At 44.0% G+C, this 13,482-nt stretch overlaps 1 protein-coding gene and 1 long non-coding RNA gene across 3 annotated transcripts in view; one reads left to right on the top strand and one right to left on the bottom strand.

The window, feature by feature from the left end:
• Positions 1-13,482, top strand: part of HUNK (hormonally up-regulated Neu-associated kinase) — a 98,385-nt gene that overhangs the window by 14,075 nt on the left and 70,828 nt on the right. Inside the window, exon 1 of one of the 2 annotated variants that reach the window (XM_039857322.1) lies at positions 8,386-8,527. The exons of the other annotated variant lie outside the window; for it this stretch is intronic. The gene's annotated coding sequence lies outside the window, so the exon portion shown is untranslated. Of the gene's footprint in view, positions 1-8,385; positions 8,528-13,482 lie in introns of those variants that run through there. 2 annotated transcript variants of the gene reach the window in all.
• On the bottom strand, positions 917-2,753 carry LOC120598510 (uncharacterized). The gene is made up of 2 exons (XR_005651600.1): positions 2,082-2,753; positions 917-1,310 (listed from the first exon to the last, which is right to left on the bottom strand). It is a non-coding gene; the product is annotated as an uncharacterized LOC120598510 (long non-coding RNA).

Raw genomic sequence — 13,482 nt, forward strand, 5'->3', positions numbered from 1 at the left:
TTTATGTACCACAGCTTCTTTAGCCAATCATCTATCGTAGGACACTTCAGTTGCTTCCATGTCCTGGCTACTGTGAATAATGCTGCTCAGTGTGCAAATATCTTTTCTTTTGACTATTACTAGTGATTTTCCTCCATTATTCTCCTTTGTGTTTTATTGATTTATATAAACTCTTCACCTGTTGAGACTATTAGCCTTTTATCTTTGTGATGTTGCAAATATTTTCTCCCAGTTGGTCATTTGTCTTTTGATTCATTTTTCTGTCTCTCTCTCTCTTTTTTTTTTTTTTTTTTTTGGAGGGGCACATAGAAGTCTTATATTTTGTCTAGTCAAACCAATTAGTCTTTTTTTCTTTGGTTTTATTTTTTAGACTTAAGTAAACTATAGAGCTTGTTTTTGATTTTGTGTTATAATTATCAGTGAGTCTTGACAACATTTCATTGTTGTCTGCAGGAATATCTTTGTGTTTGGTAAGGATTTTCGACTGCATTTTCTAACTTGTTACATAATGATTTAACCTAATGGTGTCATGTACTTAAAGCACAGGCTTGGGTTCCTATCTCCTTTCTGCCACTTAGCAGCTGTGTGATCATCTGCAGGGTATTCAGATGCTTTAAACTTCAGTTTCTGTATCTGTGAAATGATGATAATAATACCTTATGGGAATTCAATGGGAATTTGATTAAACATATATGCGTGTATTAAAAATATATAATATAAATATACATATATTCATACATGTTTGTGTATATATGTATAAAGCACATAGCCTGAAAATATATTTAATATTATGTTAGTGAACAAATAGCACTTGGTAATTAATTCTTTTATTCGGCTCTTGTATATATATTTAACCCTTAAAAGTATGTTAATTAGGCTCTTCCAGATAGCAAGAAACAGATAGCCACTCAGTTTATCATGGATGGTGGAGTTTTATTTTAAGGATAAAGGGGAGGTGAGGAAGACGCTTATGGTTGTACTTCTGACTTGTGTAGTCAACATCCCCTAAGGGCTGGAAGGCCACTCAGGACACCCCAGGGGGTCTAGATGTCTGCGTTCTTCAAATTCCATTTCCCTCCTCTCTGCCTCTGCCAGCAGCTTCCAGCAGCTTCTGTGGCTCCTAGAGACTGTTCCTCTGTCCAGGGCTTCTCACTATTGCTGGCTTCTCTGCCTCCTGGTATTTACTTTCTGCTTTCTCTAGATATTACTGGGTTCCCTTCCATTTCTTGGATTGTTGACATAGTGCTAGGAAGGTATCATCGAATCCTTATTGGCTTCATCTTCTTGTCATCATCTTGGCACTGAGCATCCTTTAACAGTAGAAAATTATTTTAACAGTGGAAGAAAGAGTAAGTAAATCAATAGATGATTCCCCACTAGTTACCAGACTGGTATGGTGGGGAAAAGTATATTGGACAACTTAATTCCCTATATTTTGGGTTGATAGCCAACACTTTTCTCAACACGCAACAAAACATTTTTCTTTCCTTAGGGGTTATGATTCCTTATGCATTTGTTAACTGGCCCTTTGCTAGAAGTCCCATTATTTTCGAAGTGATCTAAGATCTCTTTAGATTCTAGGATTGGGTTGAGAATTTTGTACTGGCCAAAGTTCTGTGTTTCCACTTGTCATAGTGCCCCTCCCGTCTTCCCAAAGGCTCCTTTATTCTTATACCTTCTCAGCTACATTTGGCTGCCAGGCATCCTATGATGTGAGAATAGAATATTGATTGTTTCCTGTTGCCTTTGGGACAGGGCTGCTTCTTGAATTAGAGCTAATTTTGGAGTTCAAAGTATTAAATGTCAAATTTTGAAGACAGCATGTCTAAGATCTCTTTGTACAGACGAGAAGGTCATCTGAGGCCCAGGGATAGGGAAGGGGAATAAAGAAAGTAGCTGATGCCTTCTCCCCCTTCCAAATTATTCCCTCTACACTGATGGAAAACTCATTTTTCTAACATCCCTTTTAAAAAATTTATTTCTTAATCTAAAGCCATTTGCTAGCTGTACTGTGAGGTCAGAATGCTCACTGCTGGAGAAATTTCCCAGTTGTAACCAGTTTAAAAAAATAAAAGCATTACCTTTACTTGGCCATTGGAGATGATCATGTGTTTCTTCCTTCAAACGTTTGATTGTCTTCTTAATGCAGAGCTGCTGGTAGGGGCTTCTGTACAAATTAGAAAGAGGCACCTAGAAATTCTGTACAAATTAGAAAAAGCCATTTCCTTTGAGTAGACCAGTTGGAAAACTGTGCCCCTTGTGAGTGGTGGCAGCTCCGTGGTGCATGGTTTGGCAAGCAGACGGCATTTCAGGAGGGATGTCTTCCCTTTGCTCCAGGGTGCACAGGTCGGCAAGCCACGTGGATCTGGGTTTCTGTCCCAAACGGCCCCCTCTGGCTGATATTTTTGTGTGAAGTACCAAATGCACTGCGAATAGGGACCAGAATCAGATCTGCCCTCAAAGAAACCTGGGTCTTAGAGTCAGAACTGAGCCACAAACACAGAATTCATGGCATTATGGCAAAACTGTTTCCTAAAAGAGTGACAGATTACATGTCCTAGGGCTTTAAGGGATCTTAAGAAAAACTGCAGAATTGGGCCTGGTTCCCCTCTGGGAAAGTCCATTTCTTTGCTCTGCTCTGTAAGAGAAAGACGACAAGATGAAGAATGTGGGTGAGAGAGAAATTCAGTTGTTTGTGTCACTCACTGCCCAGGAGACACAAGACAGCTAGCATATGTCACGACTAGGGTTTGGGGGAAACGCCCTTCACTGGAGCCTCCTGTGAGCCTCCTGTCTCCTGAGTCATCATTCATCCTGATGGAGGGGCCCAGGGCTCAGACTTCCTGTGTGTTAAAAGCCTCAGCAATGGTTCAATCAGGGTCCCACTGACCACACTCTACAAGTTCGAAGAGCGAAACCCTCCCGAAGTGCTGATTGCTCGTCAGCCCCCTCTGCGCATTTTCTTCCTTGCCTGGGTAAAGAGCGTGACAGCTTAATAAGGGGCTGGTGACAATTACATGCAAGTAGAGAGAATGAAAAGCAAGAACCTTTGAACCGAGCCCCCTCCCCGCCACCCAAAGGGACCTGATGGTTTTGGGTTTCTCTGTGTGTAAGTTGAGAGGCTCATCCATCTCGGTGTGACAGAGGAAAATTTCAGCATTAGGAAAGTAACTTCTGATTGATCACAAACAGCTGGGTGGGCCGTGCCTCACTGGTGCCCAGCAGAAGCAACCTTTTAGATAGAGCTGCTCGGAACAGCTCTGCCTCTGAAACGGTTTATAAACTGTGATTGGTGTTTTGTGTGGTTGTTGAGCCGCTGGCGTCCTGAGCATCATTTAGGGTGTTTTTTAGTGGTTTGAAAGTGTATTAGGTATATCCTCTCCCCCCTCCAATTCCTATGTCAGTGTCTTAACCCCCAGTACTCAGGGTGACTGTATGTGGAGATGGGGCCATTAAAGAGGTAATTATGGTAAAATGAGGTTATTAGGGTGGGCCCTAATCCAATCTGACTGTGTCTTTATAAGAAGAGATTAGGACACAATGCACTAAGGGAGACCAGTGAGCACCCAGTGAGAAGACTATAAGCCAAAGAGAGCGGCCTCAGGGGAAACCAAAGCCACTGACACCTTAATCTTGAACTTCCAGCCTCTAGAGCTGTGAGAGAATAAATTTTGTTGTTTAAGTCTATGGTATCTTCTTATGGCTGCCCTAGCAAAAGAATATAGCGTTTATGTATCTGAATGGGCCGCCTCTGGGAGGGGAGGGCCAGCCTCAGGCGTCATGCCGGGAGACGGCGGTAGGTTATTGAGACGACTTTCTGCAGGAACCCTCTGGCTTCGGCTAACTTTTTTCTCTCTCAACACACTTTGCTTCTCCGACTTTCGTTCTGTAGCGAATCACCTGTGCAGACACTGCCAGAGCTGGGAAAGAGCCCCCTCCCTCCGCAAGGAGATTGCTGGAGATTGCTGTCTTCGCCCATCGAGCTCCTGATTTGTTTTCGTTACAGGCTGTTTGATTCCGTGTGGGAATAACAGAATCAGTCAATCAATCGATCGATCAATCAATCACATTTAAAAGCCCCTCTTTAGTTCCGGCAGTGATTTATATTTTTCTTGTATATTTATTTCTACAGCCTTCAGGGAGAATAAGGTGTTTTCAATTTCTACTAGAAGTTCCTAAGGGACAAATTCAGGTATATGAAATTATAAATGGTTTCTACAAAGGTACTTATATTTTGTTTGTTTGAAGGATACTGCTCTGGGGCTTATGCATAATTTGCATATGATTCGTGTGAACCCAAATGGCTATTCTCTGTACCTCTTACAATGCCAAGAGCATTTTGTCACGTGTCTTCATTTGCCAGGTCTGCTATAACAGAACCATAGAATCCGGTGGCTTTAAACAATAGAAATTTACTGTTTCACAGTTTCGGAAGCTGGAAGTCTAAATCAAGGTGTCGGCGGGGTTGATTCCCTCTGCAGCTGCGAGGAAACGATCCAGTCCGGGCCCCTCTCCCAGCTTCTGGCGGCCTCAGGCGTTCCTCGGCTTATAGATGGCGTCTGCCTGCGTCTTCGCATGGTCTTCCCTCCATCTTTGCATTGTCTTCCCTCTATGTGTGTTTGTCTCTGTCCAAATTTCTCCTAATAAGGACACAGCCAACTCACTCTAATGACTTTATCTCAACTTATCTGCAAAGACTCCGTTTTCAAATAAGGTCACATTCATGGGTACTAGGAGTCAGGACTTGAGCATCTTTTTTGGGGACACAGTTTGACCCACGACATCATGTGAGAACTTTTCTCCTCCTTATCTTGTCTCGCTCACTAGCCCTGAAAAGGCCTTTGGACCCTCAAAGCAGAGAGTAAGAGATAGGCAGGGTCAGGGGACAGAGAAGCAGAGGGAGAGCTGGGACCTGGGCATTGATATCCCGTGGGCTTTAGGTAGACGGTGCTGCCTGGACCTTTGTGGAGCTTTGTCCTCCCTGTTCCCCATGGTCTAGCTATCTGAGGTACTCAGCCTGCTCCCACCCTCCCTCTGCCCCGCCCCCAGGATGCTGGTCACTGTTAGCTTAGGGCTCATAGTGGAGTGACAGTTAATTTGGGGAGAGAAACAAGGGGGACATGTTGTGGAAACGCAGGTGGTTGTTCCAGAGAAGGCACGAGACCCTGGTCACAGATCTGAGCTTTGAGCCCCCCGAGGTGGGCTGGCTTCTGTGGGAAGGCAAAGAGGTGAGCAACACAGGGCAGAATTTCTCAGCTTTATTGTTCACCCGCATGCCCCCCGAGTGAATCCCCACCTGGCAAAACCATTTTGTTTTTCATGGTTATCATCAGGACAAGGTTTATGTTATTATGTGGTTTAATTAGGGCAAAAGGAAGTGTATCGAACATGCGTTTTGCGAGCTCTCTTTTCTTCTGGACTCTGGGGGCCTGTCCTCTGTCTCTTTGTCAGCCCTGTGAAGAGGCCCAGTGTTGAACTTTGCCGTGAGGAGGGGTGGGCCCAGGGGTGAGCGTGGGGGTGGGGGTAGAGGCTAACGGAAGTGTGAAGAGAGGCTGATAAATGTCCCACTACCCCTGTGTGAAGCAACAAGTTCCAGAAGTTTGAGAGAAAGGACAGTTTCTGCCCATACTAAAAGAGAGTGATGTGAAAGTGAAGCCTTTCATATCCACAAAGCGTCCAATCGGTATGCCTAAAAAGCTGTTAGGGGCCTTCTGAGGAAGACCATTTGGGAAGTTAGTCTCCTTTACGGTTTCAGGTTCCAGATGTTTAGAATGTATGTTAGCATGGAAACGGTTTCAGTGATAGAAGTTGTTCTGAAGTTATCACTTCTCCACTGTCTGGAGATACATGACAATAATGGGGAAGAGCCCGCTCGGCACTTGCTGCGATGGAGAAGGTGATTTTAAAGCCGGTGTGGATTTCCCCCTGAACCAGCCTAACCCAGGTCTTCTGTTTTCATATTCTGTATTCGTTTCCTGGGCCTGCCCTATCAAAGTGCCACAACGAGGTGGGTTAAAAAACAACAGAAACTCGTTGTCTCACTGGAAGTCTGAAATCAAGGTGTCGGCAGGGCCGAGCTCCCTGCGAAAGCTGCCGTGGGACCCTCCCTTGCCTCTCTCTGGCCTCGGGTGGGTTGCCAGCGAGCAGTCTTGGATGTTTCTTGGCTTGAAGCTACATCACTCCGCTCTCTGCCTCTTTCATAGGCCTTCTCCCTGTGTGTCTTCTCCTCTTCTTGTAAGGACACCAGCCCTATCAGATTAGGGACCCTTCCTACCTCCTGGATGACCTCATCTCGCCGGAACTAATGACGTCTGCCCTGACCCTATTTCCAGATTAGGACCCATTCTGAGGTCCTGAGGGTTAGGACTTCAGCATACCTTTTTGAGAGGGCACAGCTCGACCCCTAACACATTGCATGCCTCATTCACTGCCCCCCGCCACCACCCACTATGTCGCCCAGTTCCCCTCTTTGTCCTTCCCGACTGTTCCTGCTCGATGTCATCTCATTTCCTCAGCTCCCGTGGGGTTTTTCTGCAGCCCCTGGGACTTCCACCTCTGAGTTGCTTTTTGATTTTTATCTCCTGCCGAGCAGTCCCTTTGCCACGTTTTGCTTTCGTTCTCATTAATTTCCCTCATTCCCAATTTCTCACGGCCGTCATTCTCCTAACCTTCTAGAAACGCATTCTAATCATGCTGCAGCCCAGCTGAAAAAGACCCCTGATTGGTCGGTTCCCTTAGTACCTACGGAGAAAATTCCAAATTCCATCCCCTGTATTCAGGGCTGTCTGTGATCGCTCCCCAGGGTATGTTCTGCTTTCTCTCCCACCACCATTTGCGTCGGCCCCGGGTCCATGGGTTCTCTGTCCTGTGAGTGTCCTTTGTGGGGGCCTGCTGGTGTGCCTCTGCTCCCTGCTGGCGCCTCCTGCAGGCTCGCCTTTCTAGCCCTGCTGAAATGCCTCATTCTGCCAGGAAGCCTGCCCTGATCCGCCCAGCTTGACGTTATTTGTCCCGTCTCCTCCGTGCCACCTCTCACACTTCATGCGACATCTTAGGCATTATGAGAGTATGTTAGCTTCCTCGTCAATTTGTGGGATCATCTAGGGTAGAACTAAGTTTTAGCCATTTTAAAAAGATACGCATCGGTGCCTATCCTGAGGTGTCACAAATGGTGGGGCTCGGACAGCTCGGTAGCACGAATGTCTTCCTGCGGAAGCTCTGGCTGCACTTTGTCACAGTCCAAAGGCTTCCTCCTTGAGTCTGACTCTCTTGACAACCTTGCTCTGCAGAGTCCTGTGTGATAGATACTCGGGTTAATCAGTACTTCATCCAAACTCAGCCACAGGTTCTTGAGGTTTATTTTTAACTTCCTGATGGGCTGGATGGGGAGCGGTGGGAAAGAATTTTCCCACAGCCTCAGGGCGGGCCAGATGCTGGTAGCGCCTGGGTTTAGTTTCCTGAGGCTGCCATAACAAAGGACCACAATCTGGGTGGCTTGGAGCACCAGAAATCTGTTGTCTCACAGTCCTGGAGGCCAGATGTCTGAAGGCTCTAGACGAGGGTCTATTCTAGGCCTCTCTACTGAGTTCTGGGAGTTCCTTGGCTTCGTGTGCATCTGTGTCCAAATTTCCCCTTTCGTAAGGCTGACGGTCATATTGGATGAGGGCCCACCCTAGTGACTTTATCTTAACTAATTAATTTCATCTGTAATGTGGCCAGTTTCCAAAGGTCACATTCTGAGGCACTGGGCTCAGAACTTCAACATGAATTTTTGGGGGAAGCACAATTGAACCTGGAACAAATAGTAAGCTCTAGCTCTCCCAGAGAGCCTGGGATATGCTGCTGGGCGTACCTTCAGAGGCGAAGGAGTTGAGGAGGAGGGGGTGGCCATCTCCATTCACACTGTTCCCCTCTAGTTTCTGGAAAAACAATTCGAGGTCTGTATACCTGGCCGTTGATACCTTGCCAACAGTTCTTGGCTGTCAAGGCCTGAGGCTGGTGGCAGGAGTGACGAGTCTGGCCTGGGGATGCAGGCAGTGGTCAGACCTGCCTGTCTGGTCAGCGGGGATCCTGGTCAGCGGGGATCGGTTGGCCCTCTCAGAGGGGGCTTTTGAGATCTTGGCGTTAGGCACCTAGCATCGGTCACGTCTCTGTTTAGCTAATGTTTAAACTTGTAACTCACCCGTTTCTGTTTACACCGCCCCACCCGTGCTGTGTCTTCCTCTGTTAACCAAATCCTGGGGTAAGCGGTGTCATGGAACTACTTCCTCTGTGCTGGGACAGACGGCACAGGACGTCTCGTTAGGCAGTGGAGGGATGTAGAGATTTGGAAACTATGCTTTTAACACGATCAATGTGGAAAGTAAGATAATCTGTTTTGTTTTTGTTTTTCTTGGTTACATTGAATTAATTACCTGCTTTAGCTGTTTATAATAATCAAATAACCCACTTGGGCAGCCATGACAAGAAGCAGCTTAGCTGTGGGTTGAGAGTCAAATCCAGCCTGCACCATGCCTCACCTGGGCCACTTGTGAGTATGTTTCTCAATCTGTGTAAACCAAGTTTCCTTGCTTGTAAAAAGGGAGAGTAATAGGATCTTTTTCGAGTCGTGGGAGTTACATGAGACAACGCACATAAAACGTCTTGCTTGTTAAGTACTTAATACGTGGGGCTGGTTCCATTTGAGATTTATATGGTTTGGTGACTATGGCCTCCATGTGTCTTTTTATTTGTGTTCACACTATACAGTTGACAAAGAGATGGCAATTGTCCGAATAGCTCATTAATTTTATGTTTATAGACAACTAAACTAGATAATTTAGATCATTAAATGGATCCCCAGCTGGTTTGATTATTTACGTAGCTTAAGTTGCCTGCATTGATTGATTGATTTATCTAGACCATGGAGACTCATGCCTAATTACAACATGAACTTTTAATACAGTTCATACTATTAGTTAATCTTTTCTTTATGTAATGATAAAAATGTGTTCAACATAATGAGATTATCACCATTGATCCACTTAAAAATATGATAATGATCGGAGTTGTTTTTTTTTTTTTTTTGTAGACAGAGGCGGTGGGGTTTACAACCAGTTAGTCTTGCCTCCTACGAAAAACACTTTTAAAATCTCTCCAGCTTGATTTTGGCATAACAAAGCTCCATTAATTTTGATAGTAGAAATAGATAACTAGTGCTTAACTCAAATTCGCAGTATGAGACCCAGTAGGATAGGAAATAATAAACTGAAAATAATGACTGTAATCACAGGTACCCCTCCTCCAAAAATGAAAAAAAGATATCTCAGAATTTAAAATGTATTTTTATAGTTAGTAATCATGTTCTTTTAAGTGGGAAACATAATTCTTTTATTGGACTTTATTCTATAAATATTCATCTTGCTGTATATGTATAACTCATATTGTGTCATTACTTTTTCGTCATTGGGATAGTAAAAAATTGTTTGCTAGATATTGAAAATAGTGTTGGGTTGGAAATAACTTTAATTCTTGGCCAGACAAGTTAACTCATTGTTGCCAAAAAAAATTACCTTTACAGCAGGCAGTTGACTAAACGTTGAGTAAGAAGTCTCTATTTAAAGAGAATTCTGAACATCGGTGTCCTGGATAGAATCGGAATAATTGTGTTCCAGTCGGAGAATTGCCACACCGTCTGCGTGACCCTGGGAAAGTCCTCCAAACTGCTACTAACTACCATTTACCTCCTCCTGTTAATGAAAACAAAACGAAATGCACAATCCTGTCTTCAAGGGTCACATTTCCGAAGGGATTTTGCTAAGAAAATTGCGCTTTTGCAAGATGAGAAAGATTTTAGGGAAAAATAAGAGAAATGTTTTAAGGTAGTCTTTCTCAAACACACTCAGGTATTATCTAATGGGATGAAGAGTGTTGGTTAAGGATGGTTGGTTTCTTTTTCTTTTTCTTTTTTTTTCATAGATGATTTGGGTAATGTTACTCTGAAGTCATGATACCATATAAGAAAACGAAACAACGTTATTGGAAAAAATTGCCTCTTTGGGGGAGGGTGTGAATTTTTCACCTGACAATTGAAGTTACTGCAAGAGTTTTAAAGACCTCTTTGTGGAGGAGGGGGTCAGAAACCAGTTCCGTTTCTTCCTAGAACCCTTTCCCTGTAAGCTAAGTAATTAGTCACAGCTTTCTGTCCAGTATTCACATCATGACTATTCACCACAAAGGATTTATTGGCTTTTTAAGTTCAAATATTGAAACTCTGGCAGATTCCCAACATGGATGTGCTTCAGAAATCTTTTTGGGTCTGCTTTTGAGGCCCCTTCCTGTCTCTGTTTACATTTTGCTAAACTTCAAATGGTGGAACAAATGGTAAAGTGTAGAAAGCATATTTTGTATGCTGTTTCCTAAACTTTGTGCATTGCTGAAAGCAGGTTAGAAAAAGAAACCCAAGGTGACAAATGCAAATAAAAAAGATGGCAGCCTCCTTTTTCAAAGATAAGCAGGAGGTAGATGTCCAAAATTAAGATGCAAAAGATATGTTTATTTGTAGCAAAGTTAATAACTTAAAATGGTGAGTTATAACTTAATATGGTAAATTATTAACTTTCTACTGAAATTTATAAACAGGGAAACAGGTGACAGAGGCAAAAAAAAAAACCCCAAAGCACTGTGATTGTTGGAGCTGAGGTTACTCAAGTCACAATGCTTACACTTGGGAGTGTTGGCAAGTCTCCTTTAAATTCCTCGTTTTCTTATTACTAAAATTTGTGAGACGTTTTACTAGGTGTTATAGGCTGAGTTATGTTTTCCCCAAATTCCTGTGTTGAAGTCCTAACCCCCAGTAGCTCAGAATGTGACTATATTTGGAGACAGGGTCTTTAAACAGGTAATTAAATTGAAACAAGGTCACTAGGGTGGGTCCTGATCCAATCTGACTGGTGTCCTTATAAGGAGAAGAAATTAGGACAGAGACCTGCACAGAGGGAATACCATGTGAGGACACAGGGACACTCAGGTAGAAGGTGGCCATCTGCAAGTCAAAGAGAGAGGTGTCAGAAGAAACCAGCCCTGTTGACACCTAGCAGCCTCCAGGACTATAAGAAAATAAATTTCTGTCGTTGCAGCCACGCAGCCTGTGGTACTTTGTTATGGCCGCCCTCGCAAAGTCATACATTGGCAGAGATTCACTAAAATGATTGAAAAACAATTTGTATTAAAAAAAAAAAAGATAAAGGTGTCAAGTGCTGGGTGTTATGGTTTCACCAAGGCAGTCTCCGTTGCAGCCCCCACCTTGTGCACACGAGCGTGCAAACACGCGCACCCCTCCCACCGAGTTCCCTTGTTATCTGCTCGTGAATTCCTTGCCCCTCCTGAGAGCCGTTATCTGCTGTCAGTGGAGGCAGAGCATTCCGTATTCCCAGCGAGCAGAAGGGAGGCCAGGAGGATTTATGGTGTCATTGCAGGGTCACGAATTCAGCTTTCATACAGACTGACACCATAAATGTACAAGTATAAATGAGCAGAGTGGGAAAAAGACCTGGTTTTCCCTTTCTGATGAACACTGGCACCCGGGCTAGCCCTGGTAGTTAATGAGTAATTTCAGTGGAGAGGAAGGAGGCCTGTGTGCAAGTGGCATAGAGAAGCCATCTGCAGATGTTTATTGAGGACCTTGTGTGAAAGGGTCACCAGCATCCTGGGGGCAGGAGACGGGAGGGCTGATAAGGGTTCCCGTGCTCAGTTAGTACACAACTATTGTTTCAACTGCTTTCCTGGGACCACCAGTCTCTCCCTCCTTTGGCCTTTGTCCTCTGGAGCGGGGGAGGGTGGTGAATTCTTGATCTACCTTGAGCAGCACATCCCTTCTCTTTGGAGGTCTCCATGAGACACCCTCCCTCCCCGCCCTTCCCCGCAGGACTGATTTTCTTATTTCCCATAGCATCATCTGCATATATCAGTTATATTCTTATTTCACTATATTGTCACTATTGTTTTTTGTGTTTTTATTTTTTATTTTTAATGAACGGTCCCTGTGTGTTAAACATTTTATGTGATGTACCTTGGCCACCATTATTGCCCTGCTTTACTGATGAATAATCAATCTGGGGAGTATTGAGGTTGAATTTCTTGCCTGGGATGTCTCAGTTCTGGGGTGCTGAGTCTGGTTTGGTTCCCAAACGCATGATTTCACGCTCGCTGCAACTTTGTGGGTTTGGTAAACTCATACGCAGATTGCAGATGAGAAAACAGAGCATTTCTTCCTTTCCTCCCTTCCTCCTCCTCTTCCTTCTCCAGACTTTTTTTCTGAGTGCTCCATCTCAGGCATTGTGCTGGGTCCTGGGCTCAGATGGTAAGTAAGTGACTTAACCAAAGACATGGAGCCACGATTGCACTGTCAACACTGACCAGTTGTCACATGTGAAATTTGAACACTGGAGACGTGTTGGATTTACATCGAGATGTGCTGTAAGTGTAAAATACACACCGGACTGCAAGCAGTATGAAAAAAAAGAATGTAAAATATCTGGTTAAGGATTATTCGCAGTAGCCAAGTTATGGAAGCAACCTACATGCCTGTTGATGGATGGATGACTAGATCATATACACATGTAAAATTTATGAAATACATAATTTACATTCTATTTAGAATATAAAATAGAATATTATTCGGCCGTGAGAAAGAAGGAAGTCCTGCCATTTGTGACAGTGTGGGTGAGCCTGGAGGACATTACGCTAGGTGAAATAAGCCAAACACAGAACGACAAATATTGCATGATCTCTCTTATATGTGGAATTAAAAAAAAAGCCAAGCTCATGGTAACGAGGGTAGAAGAAAGGTGGTTGGTTATCAGAGGCTGGGGTGTGGGGAAAAAGGGGAAATTAATAAAATAAAGAAAGCAAAATTGCATGGTCGTCGCCAGGGGCCAGGGGGAGGGAGTCATGGGGAGTTAGTATTTAACGGGTGCAGAGCTCCAGTTTGCAAGATGAAAAGCATTTTGGAGACGACGGTGGTGATGGCTGCACAGCAGTGTGAGTGTAGTTAATGCCACTAAACCGTGTACTTAATTATGGTTGATTTATGTTAGGTGTCTTTTTTTTAAATCAAAAATTAAAAAAAAAAAATAAAAAAGAATCAACAGAATCTTATTTAAGGACTATTTGTCTCACTATGACTATTATGAGTAAAAACATTTAAAGAATGAAAACTTTGATTGAAAGCAATCGGGGTAAACGAAAGTCGATAGAATGGAAGCTCGTCACAGCACAGCTTTGTTTAAATGAAGCGGGGAGGAGGCGGGGTCAGGGGAGTTGGTGCCAGACAATGAAGGATTTTTAATTTCTCGTCAAGGAATTGTTTCTTTTAAAGATTTCTGAGCACAGAACATAATGGTTGCCATCCTCGGCAAGGAAGCCCTGGCAGAGAAGGGAACTCAGGTGGAGAAGGGAGCAGCGGGGAGACTTGGGGGAGCCCTGGGCAGCCCTTAGGGGGCTGGC

Source organism: Pteropus medius, unplaced genomic scaffold (assembly GCF_902729225.1).
Source record: "Pteropus medius unplaced genomic scaffold, Ma_sr-lr_union100, whole genome shotgun sequence".
NCBI lineage: Eukaryota > Metazoa > Chordata > Mammalia > Chiroptera > Pteropodidae > Pteropus > Pteropus medius.